This window comes from Taeniopygia guttata, chromosome 1 (assembly GCF_048771995.1).
Source record: "Taeniopygia guttata chromosome 1, bTaeGut7.mat, whole genome shotgun sequence".
Lineage (NCBI taxonomy): Eukaryota > Metazoa > Chordata > Aves > Passeriformes > Estrildidae > Taeniopygia > Taeniopygia guttata.
The window spans coordinates 17,842,603-17,850,292 of NC_133024.1; positions in this window are offsets into that span (position 1 = coordinate 17,842,603).

Here is a 7,690-nt window from a genome sequence, read left to right on the forward strand (position 1 = left end):
ATTTATGTAATTTAGTATTATATCAAGGACACATTGAAAATTTAATGAATCACAATTTACTTCTGTAGTAATGGACATTTTTACAGTGTTTTCTACCAATATAAGATATCTGTTACCCTACAGTGATATGGGCATAATGGGGTCAGAGTTAATGAGGGGCAACATGGCCTGAAATTCTCCCATTAGCAACAACTCTCAAACTCCTTGAAGAGTTACATTCAAGCAAGCTAAAAAATACACTGAGCAAACAAGGGAAACATTTTGAAAGATAAAATATTTCACATACTAACAAATGAAGCACTTATTGTGGAAAAAGAAAAAGCCTTAGGAGTAAAATGAAATAAAAATGCAATTTGTTATACCATAATTATATTATTGCCTCGGAACAATCAATCTATTTTCTTTCTGAGAATATTTCCAAGCAGTTGTTTTTGAGCAATTTTCCTCATATGAATAATCAGTCTTTTGAAGCATGACTCCAGTGTAAGGTCAAAGTTGTTTTTTATATTCTTCAAGCAGCTGAATTGCTTTCTGATTATGTAATACAGATGTCAAGCTGTTTGAAATACTTGTGCACTTTGGTGACGTGTAAGAAAAAGAAGCAAGAACTTTCTACAGTGCTTGATTTTGTCACTTTGAAAATTCATTTCTCATTTTAAATGGATTTTTAAGCCTCATGTTTGTGGAAATTCTTCTCACCTTACAAACAAAATAAAGTAATGGCTCAGTTTTCAGCAATGACTTTTTATCAGGATTTAACTGTGCTCAAAGTGGGGTGACAACTTTTCTCAATTTTTAGTGAGCAAATTTCAGGCAAATTGGAGTCTTATCTGAAATACATCTTATCTGAATCTGACAGGCAATTGAAAGTTTGTTTTTCATCTTGTGAAACACCTACAGGTAATTCTGCTCTGCTAAGAATGAACTTTTGGTCCTACTGAGCTTATGTTGGTTATGTAAGTTTTATCATTTAAAAGACACAATAATTGTGACAAGATATGGAGTAACAGGGCCATGTGTTTGTCATGTTTGAGCTGGGGTGGGTGGGAGAGGAGGGCCAGCTATAGAGGCCATACCCATGGATTTTGTGTGGGAGCTTTGGAGTTTGCTTGTAATAAATCAAATTTACAGCACAAGCCCTTTTGAGGAGCGGCTTGTACAGTCCCAGTGTGCTGGGACAATGCAATTTCTCCATGACCAAGAGGCCTAATGAAATATAATTGTTGCTATTGTGAGAGCTCCAGAGCCAGCCCCTGGCAAATTGCCACTTAATAGTGGTCAGGCTAGCCCAGGGCACACAGGACTGGACTTTGCACTGGATCCCATGGCATTCCTGGCTCAGCTTCCCACCAGCTCCAGGATCTTTGCACAGTTGTCTGCTGTGCTGTGTAAATAACTCCAAATGTTGCTGTGAGACAGTAAATAGTCCCCAAGTAATGAAATTCAAGAAAAAAAGAATGAAAAAGTCATCCAGAATCTTAGATACCACTGGATAGAGCAGAGAAAAGCACTTTGCTGGTAGAGCTGCAGAATTGTCAGGACTTTCAGACAAAAAAAAAAAAAATTAAAAAAAAAAAAAGTAAACACTAAAACACCTCATTTTTCATTACTAAAATACACAGCGTGTTTTGTGAACTTTACATTCACATTCAATTAACCTTCACCTGTTTTGGTGGTAATAATTTGATTTAAATAACATAATTGTAAATTACATCTTCTAATGAGGAATTAAGGATCAGCTTTTGCAAAAGGTTGGTAAATTTAATTTCAACAATCACAGAAAACTAAGTTGTTTTGGTGTTCTGTGTTACTTATCTTTACTTATCTTCTTCTTATCATGACTTTGGCAGTAAACAGAGAAATTTGATTTTCTCAGTGTTGTAAGCTGTTAATATATAGTTCAAAATGCATCTTCAGTGGCACACAAATCATCCCCTTTAATCAGAAGAGCTTAATTTCATCACAAAGAAACTTATTTTGCAAGGTGCATACTAACAAAAGGCACCTACATTTGGTAGCTGAATTGGAATTAGGTCAGAACATCTGAACTCTCTTTATCCACTTTGGACAAATGCAAACCATTTTCATTTTCTGTAAAGAACATTTCTTTGTTAAGCAGATTTATTGATAAACTGCTCAATGGGATTTTGTTACTTTAATATTCTCATCTATGGAGGGGCACAGCAGAAGAACAGCCTAAATTAAATTGGGCAATCAGGAAAGAATTTATTAAAACTAAGGTGATACAAATGAAAAAGACTTTATACTCAAGAGGTAACAGATGCAACAGTTTAGGTGTTGATTTGTAAATTTTGGGCTTTAAGAAAGCCATTTAGCTCCAACAAAGGGAGAAGGCAGACTCTGATGTTGCCAGGAACAAGAACAGAGAGAACATAAAAATTTAGGAGGGTAACATGAAGGATGATATTTGATTCAAACATCTCATTAAAAGAAGAAAACTGGGAAGGGAATGGAAACAAAGAGGAGCATGTTTTTATTTCTTCAAAGCAAACAAAAAGTTAATACAATATAAAAGGATTTTTTAAAATATATGCTGAAGAAAGGCCAAAATTTTAAAGGCAACTTATGTTCCCATATTTATGAGACCATATCATGAATACAATTTGAGCAGGGATATTTCCCACTAAAACCCAAAACTTTAAATGATAGCTCTTCAAAATGTTTTCCAGTGCTTTATGTTTCCTGTAATGGAAAATGTTATCCCTCATTAAAAGCCAGCTAGACTGTCAGTATTTTCCATCATCCTCTATTTTCTCCTAGGCCTATATTATAATTTAACAGCATTCTTGATCTTCATTTTCCCATCAGAAGAACTATACCAATTTTCCCTTCTATGTTTTCATCAGTATGGAAAAGGCTCCATTTTTCTGTGTGGAGTCCAAACCCAGAAGAGTTGCCAAAAACTCACAGAAGTACAAAAAAGAGAGGTAAAGTATAGACATGACTGCTCTGTGCTCCTCAAATCAAAGTGCCAGTAGAAAAGTGCTCCTTTCTGAAGTCTTGACCCAAACATCTCTGCCTGTGGATTCTGTTACTGCTCCATAATCCTATTAATTATTAGAAATTCATTAATCCAGTTATTATTAGAAATTCTCCACTGCCTTAAGTGCAAAGAGGACCTTGCTTTTAGAAAGACCCAGAGCTGCCTTTCAAGGGCCTTCTGTGGAAAATTCTACTTGCTCAGGTTTAGGCACCTGTTGTAGGAGAACTGACCTAAAGCAACGGGTGGAAGATTCAAACAGAAACAGTGGGGGTAAAAAACCACAGCAAAAAGAAAACAAAACCGTTATATTTCTTCATATATTTCTTCATATATTTCCTGGCTGACCTGGGGAGTTCTTTGTGGATGCTGAGAGTTTATATGGATTCAGAAAGCAGCTGGGTAAAATCCTGGAATAAAGAGCTCACTGAAGGTCTTTAAGCACAATAACACTGATGGAGTGTTAGGATATTTCTCAGCTACAAATTGCCAGAGGCTGAAAATGAGTTCTGGGGGGAAGGAATCCTCCACACCCATTATTATGGTCCTTCCTATATTAGTCAGAATAAAAGAAAGAGCTTTGCAGAAAGATTTGCTGTGATCCAGGAAAACAATTGCTTTGTATGAGAACTTCAGCAAATGGTGGCAACTTTGCATGAGAGGAAAATGTCTGGATGGAGTAATCTGACCCTTTCCCATCTTTACTGAATCTTAGAGTTGGCTGGTTTCACAATGTTCATTTTTCTAACACAGTCCCTTTAAAGTAGAAAACAACATTTTTGATCATTTCTAGAGACAATCAGCAGAGAATCCTATGGGATTCCTTGTTTCTGGGTTGGTGTCTAAATGAGCCTTTTAGGGACACCAGCCATGAGCAGAAGTGTGCCATCTGCTACTCTCTGAGCAGCTTTCCTTTCCACCCTCTGCTCTGCTCACTTGTTCTTCCTGCTGTCACATGTGCATGAACAAACTGTCTGAGAGGGCACAAAAGGGCACAAAACCATAAGGGACACAATCAGAAAGAAATGTAACACCACCTCAGAACAGAAGGGAAGAGGAGATCCTCGCATGCCAATTTTCTTTTCTGCTTTTCATTCATTCAGTGCTTAGAGCAGGAATAGAATTCATCTCTGCTGGTTGGAGATCTCCTTCTCTTCATTCCTGGATTAGCTCAACTGGTTTATATTTTATTCACACAGTTATTTCCAAGGCTTAGCTAGATTAGTCACCTGTGTTTGAGCCACTGACATTTGTCCAGCTTTTGTTATACATAGCAAGGTGAAAAAAGAAAATTAATATTAGAAAGTGTCTCCCAGGAACTAAAAAGAGGCTGCCGAGTGTATTAAGTTACAAGAACCCTTCTAAGGAGTTTTAGGATTTCTGTAAGTTGACATACACAAAGTGTGCCAGTCCTTTTGTCTTCCAGAGAGTTAATGTGATTAAGCTTTTTATCTGGCATGCCTTTTCACGAGAGAATCTGCATGAAATCCCCCTAAATTCTCTTCATGTCTTTCCAAAAAATAATATGAGCTTTTTTACTGTCTGGAATGTGTTTTCATTTTCTAAGTGCTTTTCAAGGTTGAAATGAAGAAAGTTTTGGTTACAAATGCAAATCTCCAGGAATGAATTTGAGTGAGTAAACTCAAGGCTCACGTCTGGCATCTCCTTTTGAAACCTGAAGCCTTTCTAACCCATTTCATCCTAGATGCTGCTTTTGAATCCTCCAACGTGAACTTCTTCCCTTTGGCAAAGTCACACTGATAAATGATGTCACTGAAATGAAACCCCAGCACGTGTGAGCATGGAATTTCTATTACTGGCCTCTTTCACTTAAAGGGGTTTCTTTTTCTGGCAGAGGCAGGAATGGATCCACACGCTGTACGAGGAAAACTTGAAACTGTATGTTCTGGATTTTCTCCTGTGAGTAGATTTGTGCATGAAATCGTGTGATTAAAGGCCAAGTGGAGAATTTGGGTAAAAACTGGATAAGCTGGCTTTTAGCAGATGCAAATCTCTCCTTGCTTGAAGCAGTGCACCTGAAGGGCACAGTCAGATATCCGTTGTTGGCAGGGATTTTCAGATGGAGGTGAGGGGCAGATGGAGAATCACAGAATCCCAGAAGGGTTTGGGCTGTAAGGGACCTTCAAGATGATCCAGTCCCACTCCCTCCCATGGGCAGAGACACCTTCCACTATCCCAGGGTGCTCCAAGCTCTGATCAAGCTGGTCTTGGACACTTCCAGAGACAGCCACTGCTTCTCTAGGCACCCTGTGCCAGGGCCTCGCCTCCCTCACAGGGAAAAATTCCTTCTCAACATCCCATCTAAATTTATCTTCTGTCAGCTTGAAGCCATCCCCCTCCCCATCCTGTCACTCCCTGCTCTTGAAAATAATACCTGAGGAAGCAGAAGGCTTCAACCTCCTACCAGTCTGTGAATTGTTGGATTCAGGCTGGGATCTTGATCCTTGCCTTCCCTCACCGTCAATTCCCATCCCTCCAAAGCAGTAACAGAAACAGCATTTTGGTTGACGTCCCTGGACATCAAACCTTCTTGTGGTACTTGGAAACCTTGTTATAAAGAACTGAACTGAAATTCCAAAATCTGTAGGAGAAGCAAGGAAGGAAAACTCCCAGCTTGCTACTAAATATGTTCCCACTGAAGCAAAGTTGAGCACCACAACTGCTGGGGAAAAGAAAAGCTTCAACCAAGAACAGAGCCCTGAGGTCAAACTGAAGAGAACATTCAGCCACCCTCCTAGCAGAGCATTGTCTGAACATGTCCAGTGCTTTACAACACTTAACACACTCTGTATTCCAAAAGAACACCCTAAAGCTGAAGTCTGTGCATTCAAATGTTTGCTGCACTCTTCGTCTTTCAGAGTTTTGAAGATCACCAACATTAACTGTACTCCAGTAATGAATTTAGACAGAGCTAATCAGGCCATTCTGCAGTAAGCTTGGCCTTTAAAATCCTGAAGTGTGCCAGTCTAATTTTGGCAGTCAATTTTCCTCTTTAGTGCATTTTTACAATTTCTATTCAAACCAGCTCTCCAGATATACAAGTTCCCCAAATGCTGGTTCCAGTGTAAATTATCAGCCTTTCCACATTTAGGCACTGGAGATCAAGCTTTGCAAAGGAGGCCTACATAAAAGAAGGAGAAATAAAACTCTGGGAGTTGCAGAAAATTAACATTTATAACTTTATGTCTTAGCAGCATGTTGGGGTTAAGAAAGAAAATATTTCTGGAAACATTCTTTGCTTGAAAAGGGAAAGAAATTGTCATTTCAGTAATACCTCAGGGGAGAAAGAGGAAAGTTTATTTCAAATATTCTTTTGGAAATTAGAAAATGCTATTTTCAAGCTGTTCCCTACCATTCTCTAATGTCCACAGGAGACAATTTATATGCTAAACTTGTTCTCCCTTTTTTTGGTGACCAGAAATAATTCCTGCAGCATAGAGATCCTACAGTTCTCCATGGATGCATCTTGAGAGAAAGGGCAATTTTCTTATAGGCTTTGGTGGCATCCAAGATACAGATGGGTGTAAAAGGAAGTCAGATTGCCTATGGAGACCCTTTGGACCCAAAAGAATGTTTTCTCATGTCCTTGTTTGGTTTTTGGAGCAAATATTATTTAGAGGAAAGATGATCATTGTTCTGTTAGTTCAAATACAGATTTTTTTTTTTCTTTGTCTTCCACCCGTTCTAGATACCAGGAGTAACATACAGATGACAATTATAATATAAAATTCAGGTAGATTAAAAAAAAATCACCATTGCAGGTTTCTGCAATAGATGTTCAGTGGCTCTTACAATTTCTGTGACTGCTGAGTCAGAGAGCTTTTTTTTTTAAAAAGAGAAAAGTGTTTTTTTCTTTATTGTCTTCCAAGAAATCATGATCCAAAACAAATATCCTCAGATTCCTTCAGAGTACTGATCTCTGCCATATCTGAGCAGCTCAGAGCAGAAAAGCAAGCAGGTTTCAGTAAATGATCAGTACTGGATGAGAAATCTCTGTGTCCAAGAACAATTCTGACAAAACCCACAACTAGCTGTTGCATGGTTGGGTAATAAGTGTAGGTTTTTAGTCTGTATGGGACAGGCTTTGTTCAGTACTGCAAGTCCTCAAGGTTGGCTGATATTTCTTTGTGTTCTGAGGGAAAGCTCTTACGTTAATCAAAAGGGATGGGAGGGAAAATCAGTTCATTTTTTCTGTGTAATCACCACAATCAATCACCAAAACAGTTCAGCCACATTTTTTATTGTTTCCTTATCAGTTTCATGACACAGTGAGATCTCTGCCATAAAGGCTCCCTGTGCTGTATGAAGTCTCTAAATTTACCAAGGCATTTCTCTGGCTCGTGTTGGGCAGATTTTCGTGGAAAGAAACAGTTCTGCATAAAATCTTCATCTTAATCTATGTCCAGTATTGCAGAAGCTTGAACTATAAATGCTGGAAGAAAAAGATAAAGTTTGAAAATGGTGATTCAACACTGCAAAATAAGCCCCAGCCAGGAAGCCACTGCACTTACTCCCAAGTGCTGCTGGCAAATGTGAAATCCAAGTCCTGCTGGATTTCACACTGGACAGTGCACAGAGCCAGGCATGTTTAAACATCCCTGCTGGAATCAGATCACGAAGAAAGAAAAGCAGCAGTCAAAGACACTGATCCAGTAATTTCCATGCTTG